Genomic DNA, 26,160 nt, shown 5'->3' with positions numbered 1-26,160 from the left:
TGATTGCTGAGGCTAGGACCTCTAGTACTATGTGAATAGCAGTGGTGATAATGGACATCCCTGCCGTGTTCCTGACCTTAGCAGAAAAGCTTTCAGTTTTTCTCCATTGAGAATGATATTTGAGGTGGGTTTTTCATAGATGGCTTTGATGATATTGAGGTATATGCCCTCTATCCCTACACTTTGAAGAGTTTTGATCAGGAAGGGATGCTGTAATTTGTCAAATGCTTTTTCAGCATCTATTGAGAGTATCATATGGTTCTTGTTCTTTCTTTTATTGATATGTTGTATCACTGTGACTGATTTGCGGATGTTGAACCAACCTTGCAGCCCTGGAATAAATCCCACTTGGTCGTGGTGAATAATCTTTTTCATGTACTGTTGAATCCTATTAGCTAGTATTTTGTTGAGTATTTCCGCATCTGTGTTCATCAAGGATATTGGTCTATAGCTCTCTTTTTTGATGGGATCCTTTTCTGGTTTTGGGATCAAGGTGATGCTGGCCTCATAAAATGCGTTTGGAAGTTTTCCTTCCATGTCTATTTTTTGGAACAGTTTCAGGAGAATGGGAATTAGTTCTTCTTTAAATGTTTGGTAGAATTCCCTGGGGAAGCTGTCTGGCACTGGGCTTTTGTTTGTTTGGAGATTTTTGATGACTTTTTCAATCTCCTTACTGGTTATGGGTCAGTTCAGGCTTTCTATTTCTTCCTGGTTCAGTTGTGGTAGTTTATATTTTTCTAGGAGTGCATCCATTTCTTCCAGATCGTCAAATTTATTGGCGTAGAGTTGCTCATAGTATGTTCTTATAATAGTTTGTATTTCTTTGGTGTTAGTTGTGATCTCTCCTCTTTCATTCATGATTTTATTTATTTGGGTCCTTTCTCTTTTCTTTTTGATAAGTCTGGCCAGGGTTTTATCAATCTTATTAATTCTTTCAAAGAACCAGCTCCAAGTTTCATTAATTTGACCTATTGTTTTTTTGGTTTCTATTTCATTGATTTCTGCTCTGATCTTTATGATTTCTCTTCTCCTTCTGGGCTTAGGGTTTCTTTCTTGTTCTTTCTCCAGCTCCTTTAGGTGTAGGATTAGGTTGTGTACCTGAGACCTTTCTTGTTTCTTGAGAAAGGCTTGTACCGCTATATATTTTCCTCTCAGGACTGCCTTTGTTGTGTCCCACAGATTTTGAACCATTGTATTTTCATTATCATTTGTTTCCATGATATTTTTCAATTCTTCTTTAATTTCCCGGTTGACCCATTCATTCTTTAGAAGGATGCTGTGTAGTCGCCATGTATTTGGGTTCTTTTCAAACTTCCTTTTGTGGTTGAGTTCTAGCTTTAGAGCATTGTGGTCTGAAAATATGCAGGAATGATCCCAATCTTTTGATACCGGTTGAGTCCTGATTTAGGACCGAGGATGTGATCTATTCTGGACAATGTTCCGTGTGCACTTAGAAGAATGTGTATTCTTTTGCTTTGGGATGAAATGTTCTGAATATATCTGTGATGTCCATCTGGTGCAGTGTGTCATTTAAGGCCTTTATTTCCTTGGATGATCTGTCCATTTCAGTGAGGGGAGTGTTAAAGTCCCCTACTATTATTGTATTTTGTTGATGTGTTTCTTTAATTTTGTTATTAATTGGTTTATATAGTTGGCTGCTCCCATGTTGGGGGCATAGATATTTAAAATTGTTAAATCTTCTTGTTGGACAGATTCTTTGAGTATGATATAGTGTCCTTCCTCATCTCTTATTATAGTCTTTGGCTTAAAATCTAATTGATCTGATATAAGGATTGCCACTCCTGCTTTCTTCTGATGTCCATTAGCATGGTAAATTCTTTTCCACTCCCTCACTTTAAATCTGGAGGTGTCTTCGGGCTTAAAATGAGTTTCTTGGAGGCAACATATAGATGGGTTTTGTTTTTTTATCCATTCTGATACCCTGTGTCTTTTGACAGGGGCATTTAGCTCATTAACATTCAGGGTAACTATTGAGAGATATGAATTTAGTGCCATTGTATTGCCTGTAAGGTGACTGTTACTCTATATGGTCTCTGTTCCTTTCTGATCTACCACTCGTAGGCTCTCTCTTTGCTTAAAGGACCCCTTTCAATATTTCCTGTAGAGCTGGTTTGGTGTTTGCAAATTCTTTCAGTTTTTTTTTGTCCTGGAAGCTTTTAATCTCTCCTTCTATTTTCAATGATAGCCTAGCTGGATATAGTATTCTTGGCTGCATGTTTTTCTCGTTTAGTGCTCTGAAAATATCATGCCAGCTCTTTCTGGCCTGCCAGGTCTCTGTGGATAAGTCAGCGGCCAATCTAATATTTTTACCATTGTATGTTACAGACTTCTTTTCCCAGGCTGCTTTCAGGATTTTCTCTTTGTCACTGAGACTTGTAAATTTTACTATTAGGTGACAGGATGTGGGCCTATTCTTATTGATTTTGAGGGGCATTCTCTGAACCTCCTGAATTTTGATGCTCGTTCCCTTTGCCATATTGGGGAAATTCTCCCCAATAATTCTCTCCAGTATACCTTCTGCTCCCCTCTCTCTTTCTTCTTCTTCTGGAATCCCAATTATTCTAATGTTGTTTCGTCTTATGGTGTCACTTATTTCTCGAATTCTCCCCTCGTTGTCCAGTAGCTGTTTGTCTCTTTTGCTCAGCTTCTTTATTCTCTGTCATTTGGTCTTCTATATCACTAATTCTTTCTTCTGCCTCATTTATCCTTGCAGTGAGAGCCTCCATTTTTGATTGCACCTCATTAATAGCTTTTTTTATTTCAACTTGGTTAGATTTTAATTCTTTTATTTCTCCAGAAAGGGCTTTTATATCTCTCGAGAGGGTTTCTCTAATATCTTCCATGCCTTTTTTGAGCCTGGCTAGAACCTTGAGAATTGTCATTCTGAACTCTAGATCTGACATATTACCAATGTCTGTATTGATCAGGTCCCTAGCCTTCGGTACTGCCTCTTGTTCATTTTTTTGTGTTGAATTTTTCCGTCTTGTCATTTTGTCCAGATAAGAGTATATGAAGGAGCAAGTAAAATACTAAAAGGGTGGCAACAACCCCACTAAAATATGCTTTAAACAAATCAGAAGAGATCCCAAATCGTGAGGGGGGAGAAAGGGGATAAAAAGACGTTCAAAAAGGAAGAAAGAAAAAAAAAAAAGAAAAAAGAAAAAAAAAGAAAAGAAAAAAATTTAATAAAAGAAAACACATAAGAAAAATTTTAAAAAGAAAATATATATATATTAGATAAACTAGTTAAAAAACGTTAAAAAAGAAAAAGGTAAAAGTTAAAAAAAAATTTTACCCAAACGTGAGAAAAAAAACAAAAAGTGAAAGAAAAAAATTAAATTAACTGCAAGACTAAAAAAAATCAGAGGGAAAAAGGCATGAGTTCCGTGCTTGGCTTTCTCCTCCTCTGGAATTCTGCTGCTCTCCTTGGTATTGAGACCGCACTCCTTGGTAGGTGCACTTGGCCTCGGCTGGATTTCTTGTTGATCTTCTGGGGGAGGGGCCTGTTGTAGTGATTCTCAAGTGTCTTTGCTCCAGGCTAATTACACTGCCCTTACCATGGGCCGGGGTGAGTAATCCGCTTGGGTTTGCTTTCAGCAGCTTTTGTTCCCTGAGCACTTTCCGTAGAGTTCCGGAGGACGGGAATACAAATTGGCGGCCTCCTGGTCTCCGGCCCGGAGGAGCCGAGAGCCCAGGGCCCCACACCTCAGTGCGCCCTCAGAGAACAACGCCCAGCTACTCCCGTCTGCCTGACCTCCTGGCCGCGCTCCGAGTTCACCGAGCCTGCGACCGGTTCAAGGTAACCCCGAGCTGTGAGCTTACTGTCAGCTCTGTCTCTGTAGCCGGCTTTCCCGTTCCAATACCCGCAAGCTCTGCGACACTCAGACACCCCCGATCCTTCTGTGACCCTGTGGGACCTGAGGCCACGCTGACCCCGCGTGGGCTTCGCCCCAGGTAGCCTCTGGAGCGATGTCCCTCAGCGGAACAGACTTTTAAAAGTCCTGATTTTGTGCGCCGTTGCTCCGCTGCTTGCTGGGAGCCGGCCCCTCCCCCCGGGGTCTATCTTCCCATTGCTTTGGATTCACTTCTCCGCCGGTCCTACCTTTCAGAAAGTGGTTGTTTTTCTGTTTCCAGAATTGCTGTTCTTCTTCTCTTCGATCTGCCGATGGGTTTTCAGGTGTTTGCAATCTTTAGATAAGCTATCTAGCTGATCTCTGGCTAGCTGAAGTAGTCTCAGCCTGCTACTTCTCCGCCATCTTCACTCCTCCCTCATAATTGATCTTTTTATATTTGTCCTATTTCCTCTTTTTGTGCTTTCTCTTGTATTCATTGAGGAATTTTCTAATTCTATTTTATCTTTGTGTTAACTTATTAATTATAACTCCATTATTGCTGTAGGGGTTATAGTATCCTTAATCCTTAACTAAGCACAGTATGCAAGTATGATTACAGAACTTTAAGAATAATATAAGAAACTTACTTAACAATATACTTCCATTTCTTCACTCCTGGCTTTTGTGCTATTGTTGTTATATTTTTTATTTCTATATATGTTATATAGAACATAAATTATAATTCATTATTATTACTTCTGTTTTAAATAGTCAAATATATTATAATTTTTTATAATAAGAAAAAATATTTTATATTACATTGAAAAGAATAAATAACCTAGGAATAAATTTAATCAAAAATGTAAAAAGTCTGTGCACTCAAAATTATAAGACATTAATAAAAGAAATCAAAGAAGATACAAATAAACTGAAAGATACATCCTCATGAATTGGAAGAATTAATACTGTTATAATGTCCATCCTACCCAAAGCAATATGTAGATTCTATGCAATCCTTGTCAAAATTCCAATAGTATTTTTCACGGAAAAATGAAACAAACAAACAAAAAATCCTGCAGTTTGTATGTAACCACAAAAGACCTCAAATAACCAAAGTAATCTTGAGAAAGAATAACAAAGCTATAGGCTTCACAATTCCTGATTTTGAAATATGTTACAAAGGTACAGTAATTAAAATAGTATGTTCTTGGCACTGAAATAGACACATAGATCAATGGAACAAGAGAGCTTAGAAATAAATCCATGCGTACATGGTGAAGTAATTTAGGACAAAGGCTCCAAGAATATAAATGGGGAAAGGAAGTTCTTTTCAATAAATGGTGCTGGGAAAACTGGACAGCCATATGCAAAAGAATGAAATTGGACTACTTTCTTATCCCATGAATAAAAATCAACTCAAAATAGATTAAACACTTGAGTGAAACCATAGAACTCCTAAAAGAGTCACAGGGGGTGAACTCCTTGATATTCATCTTAGCAATGTTTTTTTTTTGTTTGTTTTGAAACCAAAAGCAAAGACAACAAAAACAAAAATAAACAGTGGAGCTACATCAAACTGAAAAGTTTCTGCACAGCAAAGGAAACCATTAACAAAATCAAAAGGCAATTTATGGAGTGGGAAAAAATACTTTTAAGTCATATTATCTACTAAGGGATTGATATTCAAATTATACAAAGAATTCACACAGCTCAAGAGCAAAAACAAATGAAAAAAAAAAAAAAAGCAAGCAAACAAACAAAAAAATTACAATCAGATTTAAAAGTGGCCAGAGGAACTGAACAGACATTTTTTTCAGAAAAGACATACAATTTGCCAACAGTTACATGAAAAGGTGCTCGATATCACCAATCATCAGGGAAATAGAAACCGAAACCAATGTGATAATTTTAAAGATTGGTTTTTAAGATTTAGAGGTGGGACTAGTTCAGTCTTTGGTCTAGAGCTATTTTTCCCCTGGGGCTAAGGTATACTATTCTAATTATCTAATGCCACATGGATAATTCCATAAGAGTTTTCTACTCTGGGTGTATGATTGCTATGGATAGTTCCCTCTGCTTCTTTCATCTGCCTCTTTCCTTGCCTTTGGGAATTTTTTTCACATGCATGTTCTAAGCAGTACTCCACTGAAAAGTTGAGAGGGCAACTTGACAGATCTCTGGAGGTTCCTCTCGATGCAGCTATCTCTTCTTTGGTATGGTGTTCTATAAATTCTAGCTGTCTTGGCTTCCTCTGACTCCAAGTTCAAGATGGCAAGGCTCTTTCTGGGTGTCTTTTTCATGAGCTGTTGCCTAAAAGTTCTCTACAACTTGTGTGTATCCTCCCTGTCACGAACCATTGTCTTGTACTTCCATATATCAAATATATGAAGACAACTACTTATGTGGTTGTCTGGTTTTTTTGTTAGCTGATTCAGATGGGATATAACTGTTACTCTACCTTGGACAGGAGTACAATCATTTTACTTTTTAAAGAAACTTATGACTTCAAATAACATGTTATGATTATATAAGAAAAAATGATTTCATAATTACTTAAAAATGTTATATGTAAAATGTGCAAAACTAGTATTTAGTTCTGCTAAAACTAAGAAAGATCATGTATCTAATATATTTCAAAATAAAGGAGTGAACCAGAGATTTACTCACTGATTGATTGATTGATTCATTCATTCATTTATTCTTCAAAAAAAAAAAAAAACTTACTGAGTTCCAGGCACTGAAGAAGGGATAAAACTAGTTACATAGGGTGATTAGATCCTAGTTGGTAAGACAGACACTAAAATAAATAAAGAGATAACGAGTGTTAGGATGAAGAATAGGACAATCACTGAACATTCTCTGAGGAGATAATGAGTTAAGACCCCAAATATGAAAATAACCCATTTATAGAAGAACTATAGAAAACAGTATTCTAGGCAGGGTGATTTACAGGTCTAAAGGCCCTGAGGTACAATAAGTTTGCTGTGCTTCAGGAATGGCAAGAAAACCAATAGGTTGAAATGTATGATGGTAGAAAATGAAACTAGGAGGTTGGCCTTATGGGTCATGATACAGAACTTGGATTTATCTTGAGAATAATAAGAAACAATGGGTACATTTGGGTGGCACAGTTTTTAAGCATTTGACTCTGGGTTTTGGCTTAGGTTGTGATCTTAGGGTCATGAAATTGTGCCCTGTGTTGGGCTCCATGCTCAGAAGGAGCCTGCTTGCATTTCTCTCTCCCTCTATCTCTGTCCCTCCTCATCCCTCTGCCTCTTACCCCTGTAAATAAATAAATAAATCTTTTTTAAAAAAGAAGCTATAGAAATGTCACAAGGGGATGGATGATATGATCTGATTCAAATTTAATAAAAAGAAAAAAGGGATTACCCAGGTTCTACGTGGAGAATGGATCTTAAAAGGAAAGAATGGAAATAGAAAGGTAAATTAAGATGCTATTGCAGCAGGCCAGGTGAGAAATTATAGGGGATTGAACAGTAGGAGTAGAGAAAATTGGATATATTTCACATAGCTTTTAAAGGCAAAATTTATGAAATGTTTTGATACATAGAAGAATCATGTAAGACTCTTCAAGTTTTGGCCAGACCAACTAGGCATTTCATAGTGCATTTATGAAAAGGTGGAGAAGACAGAAGGGAGCAAAATGGACAGTGGACAGAGGAGAAACAAAAAAGTCCCTTTTACACACAATAAGTTTGAAAAGCTTCTTAAATGTGTAAGCTAAGAAGGGAAATACTCAAGTATACAAGTCTAAAACTCATGGGAGAAATTCAGACATTAATTTGACAATCATCAGCAGATAGATGGTGTTTAAAGCTATGACTTAAGATAAAAACTAGAGAATAAAATGTGAATTAGAAACTAGAGTCCAGACCCCTAAGCCCTAAGGACTCCATTATTAAAATCAAATAGATTAGAAGGAACCAGCAAGAGATGAAGAGAGAATGGTTGGGAGGTAGGAGGACAAGCAGGAGAGTATGGTATCAAAGAATGTAAGGCTAGTGTTCAACAATCTTGAATGATTCTTAACAGGGCAGAGAAGGTAGCAAAGCTTTACTATATCAGAGAAAGGACAGAAAGTACCAGAGCTCTACTGAATCAAAAAGAGGTAATACTGATGCAAATAAGGGACACCTGTGAAGCATAAATAAATCACTGAAAAATGATCATGATAAAAATGTTCAAGAAAGGAGACATGAGGATTTTGATGAACCTTCTAAAAATAATATCCTATACAGACACTCCGTTAAATTTTGCTCTCTAGAAGAATGATGCCTGGGGAGAGCAGGTACATTTCAGGAGATATCTCTCTCTCTCTCTCTCTCTCTCTCTATATATATATATATACACACACACATATATGTGTATATATGTGTATATATATACACACACATATATATGTTTAACCTTCTCCAAGGGTAATAGTATGATATATGTATGTGTGTGTGTGTGTGTGTGTGTGTGTGTGTGTGTATAATTGGCCACTCCCCCACACACATATATGTATATATTTGTTACCTTTGGAGAAGGTTTTCTGTTAACTTGTTCTAAGTAAGAGAGAGAAAGCAATGCAAGGCAAATGCTAAGAGGAATAAGGGCATGTTTTAATGTGTTCTCTCAGAATACTTTTGCTCAACAAAAGTTATTTGTAATAAGGATGAAATTTAAAGAATTAGATACCTACAGAGGAGAAGACCAGTGATAAAATTCAGGATGACGTGAAAAGACCAATGGAAACATACTCTGGTAACCAGCTGATGAAATTCCATGTGAGGAAATGTCAAAAAATGAAGACAGGGTCAAAGTTCCAGAAAAGGAACTATATAAGGCCTTGCAGCCTTAGAAGGGAGAGAGTTCTGAAGGACTGGAAAAATAAATTCCCAAGTCACCAACACAGATTAGGAATAAACAGTATAAAGAGAACACTGGAAACCAGAAGGACGGAGTCTGAATGAGTGTAAATGGAAGGAAATTACTTCAGGCCCCTATAAGGGATTAATGAGGCTACATATAAATTATGGTTAGTGTTTCTTGTCACTCTATGATTAACAGTGTGTGGAGATGGTGAGGGATGAAAAGGGGGCCTAAGGACTGTGAAGTTTTCAGTTAGGTTAGAGAAAGTACAGCATCCTCCTGACAGGGCTGGATCACATTCCAGGCCTTGAGTTCCTTGTCTGGGGTAGCCTATAAATGCTACAGTGAATAATGCCAAATGATGACATCGTGCATTGTGGAGCATTTCTGTGGTCTTTTGGAAATTTCTAGCAGGGGAGGGGAGAAGAGGACCATATAATTATAAAGCCTGAGGTGGACAGCAGAGGTGGTTGGTTTGGATAATAATTGCCTGACCCTTTTAAAAGTTTTGTGGTACCTTCTTTCCTGTCTCCTTGTCACCCCAACCCACCTGGAAGTTAGCATGAAGTATCTTTCTTTGTTACTGTGTTCCCCTACGCTGTGTTTACCCAACACTATTGTTAAGTTCCTTGAGGATCAGAGAGTTTGTATGAGTCATCTTAATGTCCACACAGTTAAAGTTCAGGATCTTAAATGTACAAGAAAATCAGCAAAATTTGTGGTTTATCCTTCACTAAATTATGAGTGCTTTTTCACTGACGAGGGTTTCAACAGCCTAGAAGAAGTAATTTGAGGTTTTGGATGTGCTGAAACTATGTTTTTTGGGCACTAAAAAAGTCCAAGGTCAGTCTATTTTAGGAACTACTCAAGATGTAGTCATTATTATGAGACATGTGTTTAAAAAGATATTTTCTAACATTTCTTTTTGAATATCTATTTCAGAGGTGTGTGTCATTGTGGCTAGCCAGTATTAGTATGACTGACTATTACTGTTATTTTGTGTACGTGTGTCCTTATATGACTGTGGAGAGGAGTCCGCAGACTACCTAATTAATGCATTTGAAAAGTAATTTCTCCAAAGACAAGAAAGAACTTGTTCAAAATTACAAGGAAATAATCTAATATGGATACAAGCATTCCTTATTGAAGCTCACCTAAAGAGTGTCTATAAAGTACTATGTGCTAGAGAGGGACCATTTATTATACTATTTCCAAATGGTCTTTTCAGGGCTTTCCACTATCCCATTCAATCCTCAAAATAATCTCAATTTATTTTCCTTAGACAACAGTTGAGGAAACAGGCTCAAAGATATCAAGTTCATAGGATACTATTATGAATTAGGTAAAGATCTAACATTCAATGTCAGATTTTTATTCCCTAACTACATCCTCTTTTTGCTAAACAATACTAATACCCTCTTGTAAAGATTTAATAAATACTCAATGAATTGAATTGAACAATCCAAATATAAACTACTATGTGAAAATTCATGACCAAAATGCAACCAAAATGTAACCAAATGCAAATTTGCTTTGTCTCCTTTTGTTCCTTTAAAGTGTGTATTTGGGTATGGGTTTGTTTTTCCCATCTCCAAGATAATTCCAGTCAACCTTAGGTCACAGACAGACCTAAAATCATTTTAAATTATAAATCAGTCATTTGAGAAATTAGTATGTTCAAGTTAATATAACAATTATAATTTCAATTTTCATTCCAAGATTAGAGTCCTCCTTTCCTCTCAAGCCCTGTTAAGCCTTTATTAGACAGCCACCACTATGTTGGAAGGGGTATCTTTTGAATTTCTCTGTTCTCCCCAAGTTTTTATTGGGGAAATGACTGATAAGTAAATTGGCCCCTCCCCATTCAGATGCTGGTCCTTTACATGCCATTTCTCCTCTGATCAATCTTCTTCCTTTCAAGTACGCTTTCAGGTAGGACTTAAAGAGCTCCATGACTTCCCTTTTCTATGTGGTCCACGAGAAAAACACATGTCCTTTGCCCTACCATGGATGTGAGATTAATTACTTCCCCAACTGAGTCCTCTATTCTCTCTTCGTCCTGCCATGGACCACTTTAGACATTCTCAGGCATAAATAAGTTGCAGTCCTGTATTCCACAAACATGTTTCAAGCTCTCCATGTGGCTCTATAGCTGAGGCAGGATAGGTAGAAACAACTCACTGCCAGGCCTATTCCCCCCAAAATCTTCTGAAAATTGGAAGTGGCCTGCACACATAGCAATTCCCTTGAAAGAAAATACCTCACAACTCCTCTACATACTCTGATATGCTTTTCTGGCTTTAGTCTGATGGAAGTTTTGTGGGGTTGGGTCTTCACCTTTCTTTTGTGAATTCTGCATTTTGATGCACCCCGTTCATTTTGAGACTCAAAACTGCATTTTGACACTTCAATATTAAATTTAGTTTTAACACCTTCTTCTGCAAAGGATGTTTATATTTCATTCTGGAGTGGACTACACTAATAGCAAAGTGCTGTTGACCTGTTGACATTGAAGTAGAACTTAACTTAAAAGAAGTTACTAATTACTTTTATGGAATCATTAGCTCTAGAAATTGAGGGAGAAATCAATGTGACAACTGTTTTGAAAGGAACTTTGAATTCACATTTCATTTGGTCATGAAAGTCTACACAATAACTCCCTGACTCATGTCCAGAATTTGCAGATGCAAATATGTGATTTGGTTCAATTGAAAAACTATACAACTGTGCTTTTGGAAGTTATGGCATCTACTACAGAGAAGAGTCCTAAATTTTATATATTCTAAATATATGCCATTTATTGGTATGACAAGGTAGGCTTGAAGGAAGGAAAGAAATACAATTTCTAAAAGAAGGTACACAATTTTTTTCTTACTTAGAAAGCAAATTGTAAAAAATAAAAAAAAAGTAAATTGCAAGAGCATTTCTAAAAACCTAAAATTGGGAAATAAGTGCACTATACTTCTTTTGCTCCTCAATTCTAAGGAATTTAAAGTTTAGGCATTTTTTTTGGTGAAAAGTATTCTGTGGCAAAACACGGTATTTTCTTTTTTAACGTGGAATAAAGAAAATCTCAATTTCTACTACTAATAATCCTGCCTGTAGTTATAGGGAGAAAAAAAAAAAGTAAACTGTCTGATTATTGAAGGTAAGAACTTGAAATATTCTTATTCCTCACATTATTCCTCACAGAGATCCAGAGATCAGATGTCTATGTCTAGGCCAATGAAGATCCACTAACTTTGATTTTGAGGCTCTGAACAGTGCCATAGGCTCCCAACCCAATCAGCCCAAGCACAGTAAACCCAAATAATCATGAATTTGTTATTAAGACACTTGGAGGGGCACCTGAGTGGCTCCGGTGTTAAGTGTCTGCCTTTGACTCCGGTCATGATCCCAGGGTCCTGGGACTAAGCCCTGTATCAGGCTTCCTGCTCAGCTGCAAGTCTGCTTTACCCTCTCCCTGCTTGTGTTTCCTCTCTCACTGTGCCTCTCTCTGTCAAGTAAATAAGTAAATAATATCTTAAAAAAAATAAGACACTTGGAGAAAAAGGACAAAGTTAATTTTGGGGAAAACTGTATATATATATTTCTGCTATAGAAATGTGGACATAGAGTATCTTCATTATCTTATTTCAAACTATAATTTCCTAGAATGCTAGAGTTCTCTAAAGGTTATAGGGAAAGCTACCTGGAGAATTCTAGTTAGCTTTAAGTACAAATAATTCCAATCTTACTTGTTTTATATTTTGATTTCAAGTAACATAAAAAAAGAAAAAGAATTCCACTACTTTAAAAAAGTCCCTACCAAAATCACTTGTATAGGTGCTAGGAATACAAACTTTTCTATGTCTACTTGGACTCAAACTCATAGTTGATCCTGAAATCTCAATACAAGAGTTATATATTGTCTCCAACTGGAAAGACCAACTGAGCTGAACATGGGAACCAAGTTCACAGATAAGAGACCACATGATGTGTCATGACTCCTTTCCAACCTGATGTGCTATGGCGTTTCAAGGGTCAGGTTATTTCACTAGAGGGAGTGATCCACCTGACTCCTCTGATATGTTGCAATGAGAGGACTTTTTCTGCTTCAGGTACTAGAAAAATAGGCAAAAAATAATTGTATCTTCTTGGTTTGAGATTTTAGTTTAGGAATCCTTTAGGTTTGAGCACCTCTGATGGAGCTGATGCAACTGAAAGTTTCCCACTTAGAAAGGTCTACGAAGACCTCTAGAACTCTTATAAGAGAAGGGAGACACTGTGCCATCAATATTTCTCATGCTCTAGGATCCAATGTAAATATGGGGAAAGGATCTACCTGACTTTCATACATGGGTAAACTCCATGGGAAATGCTGGTAGTCTCTTGGTGTCCTTTCAAGCTTCTGATATACTCAGGCAAACAAGATCTGGCATGCATCAAGGTGGCAAGTAGAGGCATAGATTGTGTCTATGGACTACATTTTTTTTTGTTTGGTAATACAGGACAGGGAACATTGGCAGAGTTATAGGACAAAGCAAAAATCAGTGATATGCCCAGCACTGACTGGTGTGGATATCAAAATTCAGAATAGAGGTCAAATTCAGAAACTGTAAGAAGTTAGAGGAGCAGGAAGACCTTGCTGAATTTGAAGAGATGGTAACTTAGTGGCATCTAACCACCTGACAAGACAAAAAGCTTGACTTCCTAGCAGTGCTAGGGACTATATAAAAAATATCACTCAGCGGCCAACAAAATCAAGAATTATCAAAATTATGAGAAAAAGAATAAAGAATTATGAAGTTAAAATTGGTAAGACTTAGCAATTGACTGCTGTGGTGAGGTGGGCAGAACAAATGAAAATGTATGGTAACCTGCATGTTGGTAGAGCAATTAATATGAGAGGAATTACAGGATCTTGGCTGTTTGGGAGGGGAATGTAGTTTGGGATATGATAAATGACAGGAAATATAGAGCTAGAAATTAATTCCTGGAAATCAGAAGAAAGGGTAAATTTGAGAATTCCCAGTGTAAATGTGATACCTGAAGCCATTCCTTTGGGTCACTGATAGAGTATAAGCAAAAGAGATCAATGGAAAGGACCTTAGAATTGGGTGGATGGGGGCACCTGGGTGGCTCAGTGGGTTAAGCCTCTGCCTTCGGCTCAGGTCATGATCCCAGGGTCCTGGGATCGAGCCCCACATCGGGCTCTCTGCTCAGCAGGGAGCCTGCTTCCTCCTCTCTCTCTGCCTGCCTCTCTGCCTACTTGTGATCTCTGTCAGATAAATAAAGAAAAAATCTTAAAAAAAAAAAAAAGAATTGGGTGGATGAAGCAAAGCAAGAGAAGGAACTTGAGAAGAGGCCAAGATGGAAGCAAACTCCTTATTTTTTATAGTATGACAAAATACAACATAGTCCCTGTGTGTTGTATTAACTATAAAATACAACTAAACTTTTATATAACCAAGTAATGTCATAGTTTTTGATTTTTTTATTAAAGAGGCAGGGGGTGGGATGGGGAATAGGGAAAGGGAGAGAGAGAATCTTAAGCAGGCTCTATGCCCAGCACAATGCCTGACACAGGGCTTGATCTTAAAACCCTGAGAACATGACCTGAGCTGAAATCGAGAGTCAGAACTTTAACTGGCTGAGCTACCCAGGAACCCCAACTTTTGGAAAATTTTGGCTGAGTTTATCAGTATAATTCAAAGAATCTGGCTTTCTGTGCAGACAGAGTTGACAAACTTTTTATTCTTTCTCTCCAGATAGATAGATAGATAGATATAGATGTAATTCAGTTGCCAATTCAGTTTTATGTTTCATGTTTCCATATTCTTTCATTAAAAAAATCACTACATTAAAAGAAATCACTTGTTATAGAGTGATTATCAATGTGCTCAGTTTAACAATCAATGTGTTCTAGTTTTAGAAATGAAATACCCACATCCTGAGAAATTCCTTAGTTCTGGACAAACCAAGATGTTTGGTAACCTTAGCTCTGGATACTAAAAGTACCTACAAGAAACCTGGAAGCAAAGGGAAACAGACTAATATTAGCACTTAGTTCCTAGATATAAACTTTTCTTACTTTTAAAGCAAGCTTATTGTAGGAAACTTGTTAGATAAATGATGAAACATGCACAAAAAAGCATTAAGTCACTCATAATCCTGTTACTTAAACATGAGTTTCTTGGGGCACCTGGGTGGCTCAGTGGGTTAAAGCCTCTGCCTTCAGCTCAGGTCATGATCCCAGGGTCCTGGGATGGAGCTCTGCATCGGGCTGTCTGCTCAGCGGGGAGCCTGCTTCCTCATCTCTCTCTGCCTGCTCCTCTGCCTACTTGTGATCTCTGTCTGTTAAATAAATAAATAAAATCTTTTAAAAAAAATAAACATTAGTTTCTTAATTCTTTGGTGACTTTTCCATATGTATCTTTTCTGACTATATTTTATACTGTTCTCTTTATTTTTATCATAACACAAGCATTTGGTTTTGATATTAACAATTCCTTGTAAATACAGTAGTTGATGACTGCATGATATTCCACTGAAATTTGGAGGGGATATTCCTCTTTATTAATTGACCATTGAAAATATAACCTTTTTATATTTTTTCAAAATGACTATACTGCAATGAACATCTTCACTGCTTAAATTTTTATGTGTCCTTTTTATTCTTTCTGAAGATTTATTTTCAAAACAAAAATTATTAAATGAAAGGCTTATGATTATGCAATTATGCATACAACTAGACAATTATTCTCTTTGAAAGAACTATTCTCTGAGTAATCTTGCCAACAAAAATATAACTGAAGGAATCGACACACTGGGTTTTCTTAACTCAAAGTCAACAGGATCCCCATGTTCTGAAAATATAACCAGCATATTAGTTTTTCACCTTTATCATGAACAAAATCCCCCAAACAATCAAACAACTGAAGAAAGTGCGCACACACACACAATGACTTAAGAGAAACAGAGAATATGCAGGGAAAAGAAAAATAAGTTTATATTAATTTATATACATACTCATACACACATATACATTACACATATAGTCAATTCTCATTATTCATGGCTGTTATATTCTAGAAAGTCACTTATAAGGCTGAAATAGAGATTACTGAACCATTGTTCCTAGGAAGAGAAAAAAGGTTAGGTTCCTGTGAGCTCCTGGAAACATTTCATCAACTATTCAATACATAATCAACAAAGAGTACAAAAATGTGGAAAATGCAGCATCAAATATACTGTAAGCAGGATACTTGTGTACAGTATGAGAGCTGAAACAAAAAGGCAGAGCATCGGGTCTGGGACCTCAGAGCTCATGGCCTCAGCTAGGAATGTGGCATCATTGACTCACATTTTTCACAGTTCTACATGTCTATGAACATACAAGTTCTACTACAAAATCTGTGAGCTTGGGAATGAGGAATATATGTGTGTGTATTCACAAAACAAAAGATAGCACTTAGAAATCTAAAATATTACAGACAGAAGAAATGGAAAACTCAATAGAGACTTAGAAAATAAGAACACAAAAGAAAAAGATGGAAGCCAGAAAAGAAGGTTTAAGAAAGTAAAGGGCAACACACAGAAGGCCCAACATCTGAATAATTTTTCTGTGTTGAAGGAGACAAACCAAAAAATTGAATTGAAGAAAATAATAATTTTTTTTCAAAATTGAATGACACGAGTTTCCTAAGTTTCTAGCACAATAGATGAAAATTCAAAGAGACATTATTGTGATATTTCAGAATGCTAGAAGCAAAGAGGCAATTTTAGAAGTCTCCAAGAAAAAAAAAAAAAAGTTATATATGTAAAGGATCAAGAATCAAAATGGAATCTGACTTTTGTAAGTCAGTCTGAAAGCAGGAAAGTGATGGTATAATTACTTTAAAATTTTGAAGGCAAAATAATTTCCTGCTAGGGTTCTGTACCTAGCTGAATAATCAATCAGCTGTAAGGGTAAAAATGAAGACATTTTTAAACAGGCATGGTCTCAAACATTTTTGCCTCCTTTCTACTCCTTTTCAGGAAGCCAATTGCAGATGTAATCTGGAAAGAGGAAGACACAGGATTCAGAAAACAAGAGAGTCAACACAGAAGAGTAGCAATGAGATCTTCAGGAAGAAGAAGGGAAATTCCAAGATGACAACAGTGTCCCAGGAGTTGAAGGAAATCAGTACAAACTGGAACATTATGACTCAAAAGACAAGTATGTCAAGGGCTGTTATCATCATGATTTCTTCTCTAGCATTATATTTTTCAATCTGACATAATGGCTAAAGGAATTGCTCCTTCAAAACAAAGAAGTAGGGGCACCTGGGTGGCTCTCGGTCAGTTAAGTGTCTCTTTTTGGCTCCCTCCAGTCATGTTCTCAGGGTCCTGGGATCAAACCCCAAATTGGGCTCTCTGCTCAGCAGGTAGTATGCTTCTCCCTCTAACTCTCCCTCTGTGTCCTCTCTATCTCTCTCAAATTAGCAAAATCTTAAAAAACAACAACAACCACAACAAACAAGTATGTCATTACAAAGGGAGTCATAAGGAAGAATAGGGAACCCAAATAAGGAGAAAGGCAAAGCGAATTCTAACTATGGACATCCCAGGATGGCAGTTATAAAACAGGCCTAGAAATGTCTCAAAACAAAGCAAAATGGACACAAGAAATTGAAGTATTACTTGCCAGTTTATGTTTCGAAAAACTGGCAAGTTTTTGGAAATTGTTTAAACAATTAACAATAGTTAAAAGAAGATTAAGTGAGTAAAAAATAAGGCCTATATTAACTTCAGCAAAAACAAAAGGGAGGATATAGAATCACAATATATCATAATGCTCAGCTGTAAATAATATTTTCATAGGCATTATAGTCCTAATACTAATATTGATTCCACCTCAAAATAAAGTACTGTAAGTATGGGAGGGTAGACACAAAAAGAATGCTGGTATTGGAGATGTAAAGCCTTATCTATCAGTATAGAAAATCAACACATAATGTCTAAAACTGATGAATCAAAAGAGAATAGTATATAACATTATTTAAAATATTTGCAAATGTATAAATATTAGAAGTAATAGATGATGGTCAAAAGTGGTTGCTTTGGGGCAAAAGGACTGGAGCAAGTGAAAATGAGTAAGGGAAAAAACTTCAATGTTTTTCAACAGGCCTCTCAGTAGGATTTAATTTTAAACTTTGTACATTTATTATTAGATTGAATAATAATTCCATTGAAAATATTGTACCAATTCACATGTCTTCCAAAAGAGGAATCATGTAAAATTGAGTGTTGGTACAAGTAATTATGGCAGACTGGACTGGTGGTGTCCTCTGGTCCAGCAATTTTAACAAAACTGCTTACTCTCCAGGTACTGCAGTTATGCCTATACCAAGAGTATAACAAAGGAAACTTTCTAGAGCCGGATTCCAGCTACTCAGACCTCCCAGTATTTTGGCTAAGAATGCCTTTCACTTAACAAAGAATTATGACCAGAATTGCATTGCAATAAGTTAGCCTTTCATTTAATTTAATTTCTAATGTTAGATTGGTACTAAAATCTATTTATGGGTTTTTCCCTTTTCTACTTTCTTCCAGGAACATTATCTGGCATTCTAAATTTGAGGAAAGTCTGTATAAGAAACCTCTAAATCTTGGCAGAAAATATAAGTTGTTAGATGTCTCATGAGTAAAACCAAGCTGTGGGATGTTTCAGAATTGACCTTCAAGATCATCTTTTCCAACCCCCTCATTTCATGTTACAACAAACTAATGCCAAAAAGAGCTAAGCTGATTTATCGAAGGCCATAGAGCTATTAACAGCACAGAAAGGATGATAACTCAGGTTTCCTGACTTCTAGCTACATTATACTACACCAAACTATACTGCACCATACAATACAACAAAACACTGCTCTATGCTACACTGTCCCTACCCTGCCCTACCCTATGTTATATTACATGACTCTATTATACCACAACAGACCACACTGCAACAAATCACATCACATACTACACCACATACTACTATGCTGTGTACTTATTATTTTGCACTATAATATACCACAGTGCAGTACAGTACACTAAACTATACAACATTATATTTTAAAGAAATAGCTGAATGAATTTTAACCTCTGATCTGCTCAATTTAATCCACAAGAATCCCCTGAGGTCTCCAACCTTCAAGTTCAGTCCACTTCCAGTTCTGGTTTGATACTGACTCTATTCTTACCCCCACATGTCCCATAACTTCTGCAGTGGGCTATGGGAGTCAATTACCTTCCATGTAGAAGATTTCTCTACTCTTTTTCTCATTTCCTGGATTGTGTTGGATGATAATCCAGGGTTACTGTCCCCGGGCTGATCTGTGGTCTCCTCTTTTGTTATCTATCCACGTGTGCTGTGTCCCATTTTGAAGGCCAGGTTCTATAAGTTAAAAAATAAGTAAGTAATGGGAATAAAGGATACAGCATAGGCAAGATAGTCAATAGTATTATAGTAACTTTGTATGTCACAGCTGGTAACTACACCTATTCTGATATTTCACAATACAAATAATTGTTGAATCACTATGTTGTACACCTGAATAAACTAATAAAATATTGTATGTCAACAATTCTTCAATTAAAAATATTTTTTTAAATGATGAGGTTTTATAAATGACTCCCTGTGCTCAACTCCCTTACCTGTGCTGCAGTTTATAAGACTAGGTTTAGCTTTTAGTGCTCTAACAACTGAGTAGCTCCCCAACTCCCTCTTTGAACTAAGAAGAAGACCACACTCTTGCTATCGACTTTCCCTCTCTCCTGCCCCAGGGATGGAACTTGAGTCTAGAACATCATCCCTATCCTCAGTAGCAGTAGCAGTGGTAGAAAGGCAGCATCATCATGAGGAAAGAGCTAGACTTTTGAGAGGGAATTTACATTTGGCTAAAATCTGGGTCTTTGAAGTCAGTCTGTATTTATCACTTACCACCTGGTGACCTGAAGTTTAGTTTCCCCACATGTGAAATGGGAGATAATTAATGACATTGATCCCATGGAATTATCTTGAGAATTCAATATAGTCAGGCATAGCAGGTTCTTTGCACAGTACCTAACATACAGTTAGGGCCAAATAGATGTTAGATATTATTTTTTCAGCTCATCCTTAAAAAATAAAAGCTCTGATAACATTATCTGAAACAGAGTTTCAGAAATGTTAAGTAATTTGTCTATGATCATACAGTTACAATTGAGGGGAATGAGACCAGGAGTCCACGTTCTAACTCCTTCCATATCCTGCCCTTTTGATAATCAAGCCCCCGGCCAGTCTGAATTTCTGAGCAAGGCTCTGCCCACCTGTTGGGCGGCTCCAGCTTGGATCCCCCCTGGTGCCAGGCGTCTGCCGGAATCGTGACGGGAACATGTTGATCCCTGTTGGACCTGTGCCTAGCCCACCCAGCAGTAACTTCCCCGCCAGCCTCTGCAGCAAGGACAGCTCTCTCAGCTCCTGTTCCAACCTACGGAGCAGGGCCGGTGCCAACTCTGCTCCTGCCCCAGGCCTGTCTGGCTGCAGGTAGGCTGTTCTGAGTCATTGGAGAATCCTGAGTTATGACTAATCCTTTGTCTAATGTCTTTTGCAGGGTCAACACGAGAGCCAGAAATGGAAGGGAACCAGTGAAGAAAGGAAAGAGGAAAAGGAAGAAAGTGTGTTCCCTATCAGCCCCATGAAGTCAACAGGAAATGGTTCAGTGTGGATCAACCATCTTACTGTCCTGAGTAGAAAGCAAGGATGATCTCTTCCTGAGTGACTGAAGAGTTAATCACAACCCGGGGCAGGAGTTTATCACCCAGAGTTCCATATTTGAATTTTGGAGAGTTTCCTTTGTTTCATCTCAGCACATTCACTTCAGTGCCTGTGTCTATTTTAATAGCCTGGAATGCAATTCCCTTCGCCCATTATTCTCTTTCACTATGGGTTTTTCCGACCCTCAGGGTAGATTTATGCTTCTAGCTGAATGATTACTCAGTGAATCTTCACTAAGGGATGTTCTGTTCCAAGAATGACACATCTCTTTGGGGATGACTCTCTACCTAACAGGGGTGGGTGGTAGGTCAGGGGAAGCCCCTACCCAAGAGAAAATAGTTTCTTTGTGTGCTTGAAGAAAAACAGTCAGATGATGAACAGCCTGATTTGGGGGCTGTGAGTGGGTGAGCCACTCCAGTGAAGTCGTCCTCAACGCTCCCCCATGAGAAGAGATTATGAATTTAATGAGAAGAATTCTGACAAGCCTTAAAGGCAAAGGCAATTAGCAAAGACTGAATTACTTGAATTCCTTGCAGTTATGAAATCACCCCATCCTAATGAAATTGTATATGCATATATGTTTACAATATATTTTATCTATAGATCTATATCACACATAAGACTACACCATATTCTTTCACTAGCTTTTATGAGTAGTTCCTACTGAGTTTTCAGTAGTCTGCTAGTCCTAGGAAATGCTACATGCCACATGGCCAAATCAGATTGGAAATGCCACATGTTAGAGACCCCCCACCCCCATCACTATGCACAAAGACATTAACATTTTACATGTTCTAAGAAATCCTGCAATAAGGATTTCATTTAATTTTATTGACTCCAGCTTTCCAAATATGTTCAAACATAAACTCCTTTTCTCCATCCTAACACCTACTACCTTCCCAAGGAATAAAAATGCACCATGCAATACACTTGAACAAATGCTGATATATTGTGATATGACTTAACAGTCATGGAACAGGTCAAAACCCTCACCTTTTTGATGATGCCAATGCTTAAAATATATTTGGCACTCATATCTTATTCTACTGACATTGCTTTAAGATACTATAAAGTATCTTCATATGACTGAAAAAAATAGCTTTTGAGGTCTTTGTCAAAATTCACAAATGAATTATTAGACCATCTTCTGGCCTGAATCCTCCAACTCTACCCTCTCCCTGCCTTAGTCTACATTCCCAGCCAGACAAACCTTTCTAAATTCAATGGTGAGTGGCCCCTCTAAGGAGAAGCGTTGGGTGGCTCTCAGGTTGAGTCTTTCCTGCACTACCTGGTTTCAAAGATCTTCCAGAATCCCCATCCATTCAATTTATTTTCTTTTACTCCCCCAACCTCCAACATTGTCAATTGTTGTTCTTACCATCTCACAATTTCCTAGGTCCTTCGTGTCCTTTTTTGATTGCCTGAAATACTCAACTTTCCCCCTTGAACTGATCCCTAAATCTTTAAGACCCATTTTTTTTTTTTTTTACTTTTTGAAGCATTTATTAAATATGCATATATTCATTGTGCAAGTTTTCTTTAGACACCTTCAAATTTCTCAACTATATCAATGGAGATTGAATTTTCTAATCCAAAAATTAAAATATTTATTCTGATGAAAAGGGACCTTAGAAAGAATGACATGAAATATTAGAAATCACCATAATTCTGGAATGTGTAGGATATTCTGGAGTATCTGAGATAGTCTCTGATATGCATAACATGTTATATGATACGATTTGGGAAAAAATCATTTACTCCCATATAAATTCATATTCCTGACTCTCAACAGCACTGCAAGTTATTAGATGCCAAAGAGTCACAGTTTTTAGTCCTTCTACTTCCTCTTGCACTCAACACATGTGCAAACTTCTTAAATCTTTCCTAGTATGATGAAGAATACAAAATTAAATTGCAAATACCTTCTTAAAATTATTTGATCATTTTGTGTTTCATAATTGCAGTGGGAACAAGAGTTAGGCAGTTTCTGCTTAGTTTAAATGTTGTGTCAGTTTCTCCACTTCTAGTTACAAACAAACCCTTTCCTCACTCATAGATACCATGCGTAAGGGTGAAGCACAGGGTGTCTTGTGCAACTCAGGAATCCACTTAAATGTACTTTCCCCAAAACTGATAAATCAGGGTGATGCGAACAAATAAGAATGTACAGGATCAACCCCTGTCTTTTTCCATAACTGGCTATATCCCTCTATACATTCACCATATTGCTCTAAGGGTGTGAGCCATGACTCCTCTCTGGAAAACTCAGTATTATGTAATGTGTGATTGAGCCCCTGGCAAACACTCTAGACACAGGGCAGTATTTTATGTGAGGAGGATGAAAAATCAGTGGCTTATCGTTAACTGCAACACTCTGGATCATGAAATAACATTTTTTTACCCCACATTCTATCAACATTTCCATTGTTATCTTTTTTAGCAAATTAACTCAATAACTCAATCATTATTCAAAAATTCTAGTGGAGGGGCACCTAGGTGGCTCAGTGGGTTAAAGCCTCTGCCTTCTTTGGCTCAGGTCATGATCCCAGGGTCCTGGGATCGAGCCCTACATTGGGCTCTCTGCTCAGCAGGGAGCCTGCTTCCCCCTCTCTCTGCCTGCCTCTCTGCCTACTTGTGATCTCTGTCTGTCAAATAAATAAATAAAATCTTTTTAAAAAATTCTAGTGGACTATCACACATAATTGGCGGATCCTAGGTTTTGCCCAATTTGCTTACACATTTAGAAATATTTCAAAATTGGAATTGGCTTGTCTGATCATTTCTCTCCATGAATCCCACATTTCCCATTGAAGACAGAAGTTACAGAATTTGAGTAAACTTTTCCAAGACAAAGACCTATATGTGTGTTAAGATTAGAACTGAACAGAACACATTAAGAGAAGGAGCAACTTAGTCCTACTGCATTCAGTCTATCATTGAAGAATACTTTGTTGTTTCTGTTGTTGGGATGCCGATATGTTCCTACAATGTTACAGTGACCCATAAAACCTTTACTCTGGAAAGTGTGGTTTTCAACTGATCTCTCATTTTTCAGAGGCAGGCACACTGAGCTGGAAGGGAGGGAAGAAGAGGACGGACCCCAGACTAGTCACAGCAATTGTCTGTAAAATGACAATCAGCAGAGTATTACAGGACAAAACCAGATTGATTTCTCTTATCCTTGTTAGCCAGTCTCTCAAATTTGTAGGAACTTGGAAAAATCAATATGATTTAAAAAGCCATCTGTTTTTAATCCATCTATCACTAAGTCACTAATAGAGAAATGTAACAAGAAAATTCAAGTACTATGAATGTTTTTTCCTGAACAGAAAATCTTTATATCCTGGGTTACTATACAATTTATCTTCCAAATCAGGTCAATTTTAAAAGGGAAAGGAACTATTGTTGATACTTTTGCTGAATTAACAGCTGTACAATGGGACATTATTCTAAATCAGGATTTAGAATGTATCCTGAAAGGTTAAAATTCAGATAGTACTTAAAGGAGAGCATGTAATATAATAAGAGATGCAAAATGAAATAACAAATAGATCACCCCAACGTACATATTGGTCTTGGGTATTAAAAAAATTATCCCCTTTCTTTGAACTCAAGATAATTTTTAAAAACACTTCTTGTTAAAAAAGCAATCTCAAGAATGCCAGCCCCATGATCAGTACTAGCTAGCTGCACAGATCATAAGCTCCAGTGTTTCTCACAAAAGGGGTGGAGGGAGACCCTAACTCTGACTCCACTAGGACCTTCTTTTCCTCTTCACTGGCGATTAGTCATGCCGTGGTGTTTAAAACTGAAACGTTCATTTTAAATACTACAAAAATGTGGCACAGAGCGCAGGCAAGGCATCTGTTCCAGCAAAATGTTATGTTTTGATCATTTTCAAAAATGATTTTTCTGTTTTTAAAGAAAGTGTGTGGACATGAAGATGAGTCAGTCAATCTGAGGGGTACTGTATGCTGGGTTATTTTGAAAGCTGTAAAATTTAAAAATACATGGAAAGAAAATAATTTTCCTTAAATATTATTTCAATTTTATTCTTTGACTTAGTATTTTTTTCTTTTTTAATCTTTCCATAGCATCAGATTCATTGCCAGAGGAAAAAAATGTCATCTTGAAGGCAGCTATAGATTCACCATCATGTGGAAACCTAGATGCGGGCCTACAAAAATGGTTATACTCACATTCACAGGTCTAGGTTTATTGGAATAGAATGGCGTAACTAATGCAAAGGTGATTTGTTTATCTATGTAATTACATCTATTTTTAAAACAGTTCCTGATTATGTAAATATTACCAAAAATCAATCTATTTCCTGACTAGAGAGCTTTTACCACTTGGATATTAGAACTAATAAACATAATTGTACAGAAACTGTATCATAACCTCAGTGTTTTCTATCCCGATCTACACACCCTTTAATTTTCTACATGAAATGTATTTAGTGCATTAACATTGATTGATTGATAGCCTGAAAAAATAGGCCATTCTCCAGAATGAGAATATTTGGAAACTTCAATGTACTACACAGGGAAACAGGATTTCAACAAGACTTCTTTTCTTTCTTTCTTTCTTTTTTTAGTTCCATAGGACCATAGGACCTCAAAAGTAAACTGCAGTTTGCTGTCTGTGAATACTTAGGTGTGGTTTGGTCTCACTGGAAAGATTTGAGGCTCCACTGAGAAAGTAACCCACAAGTTCTAGCAGAGAATGAATACTGTCTTGCTGTTTTTCCCAAAGCAAATCATGTACTTTCAAAGCCATTTCTTTATCTGAGGAACTGGAGAGAAATCATGATCATCTACCTCCTAATAAACTACGGAATTCCGAGATGTCAGAAATTATTTGCATTTGTAAAGCATTTATCAGTTAGAGGTCACAATACCACCATATCAGCTGAAACAAATCAGCTACCCCACCAACTATTTTTATCTTGATCTGTTCTTTTGGGCCATCTAAAGCAGCACAATCAATTGGACCAACCATTCTGAGATACAAATTGGCTGCTAAGAAAGCCAAAACACCAGATTGGCTGCTTTTTTTAATTGGTGTTTTTCACGATATGAAAATATTGGGTGAAAATGGAAAAACTGAGTCAAAGATCCAGATGTTTGATCCTTCCGTTGCCAAATAGCCACACATTTTGTAGCATTCAGATTTGCAACTGAATTTCTCAGCTTTCACCAGAAAGCCTGTCATCATATAGATATAGCCTTAGAGGAGCTGTAAACATGAAAGTGATATGGTCCCAAGAAAAGCATCTCTTTTACCCGAGATAACAGTTGCTTGTGCATCTGCTGTTTTCTCCTCACTAGGCAGCTTCCTGGACAGGAAGGGCACAGGATCCATTGTTCAAAATCCTATAGTGTTCTCTTCTTTATTTAGGCCTAAGGCTGCTTAGAAAGGAGAAGACCTGTGTAAGCCAAATATCTGCCTTTACATGAAAGAGCTTATTCCCTGAATTGGTCCACTTTGTAATTCAGACTCCAATGCAAAAGCTGTCATTGCAACATCGAGAGGTGTTTGACCTAGGCCACGTTTTCTGGATTGGTTTGTCTTATTATGAACTGACAAGGGCATCAAAATGGTGTTCATCACGTTATTCTACATACCCTAGATCCGGTCTGCTACCAACACTTACAGAGTTCA

The sequence above is a fragment of the Mustela nivalis genome (assembly GCF_964662115.1).
Source record: "Mustela nivalis genome assembly, chromosome: 12".
In the NCBI taxonomy this organism is placed as follows: domain Eukaryota; kingdom Metazoa; phylum Chordata; class Mammalia; order Carnivora; family Mustelidae; genus Mustela; species Mustela nivalis.
Note: the sequence above shows the minus strand (reverse complement) of the source record.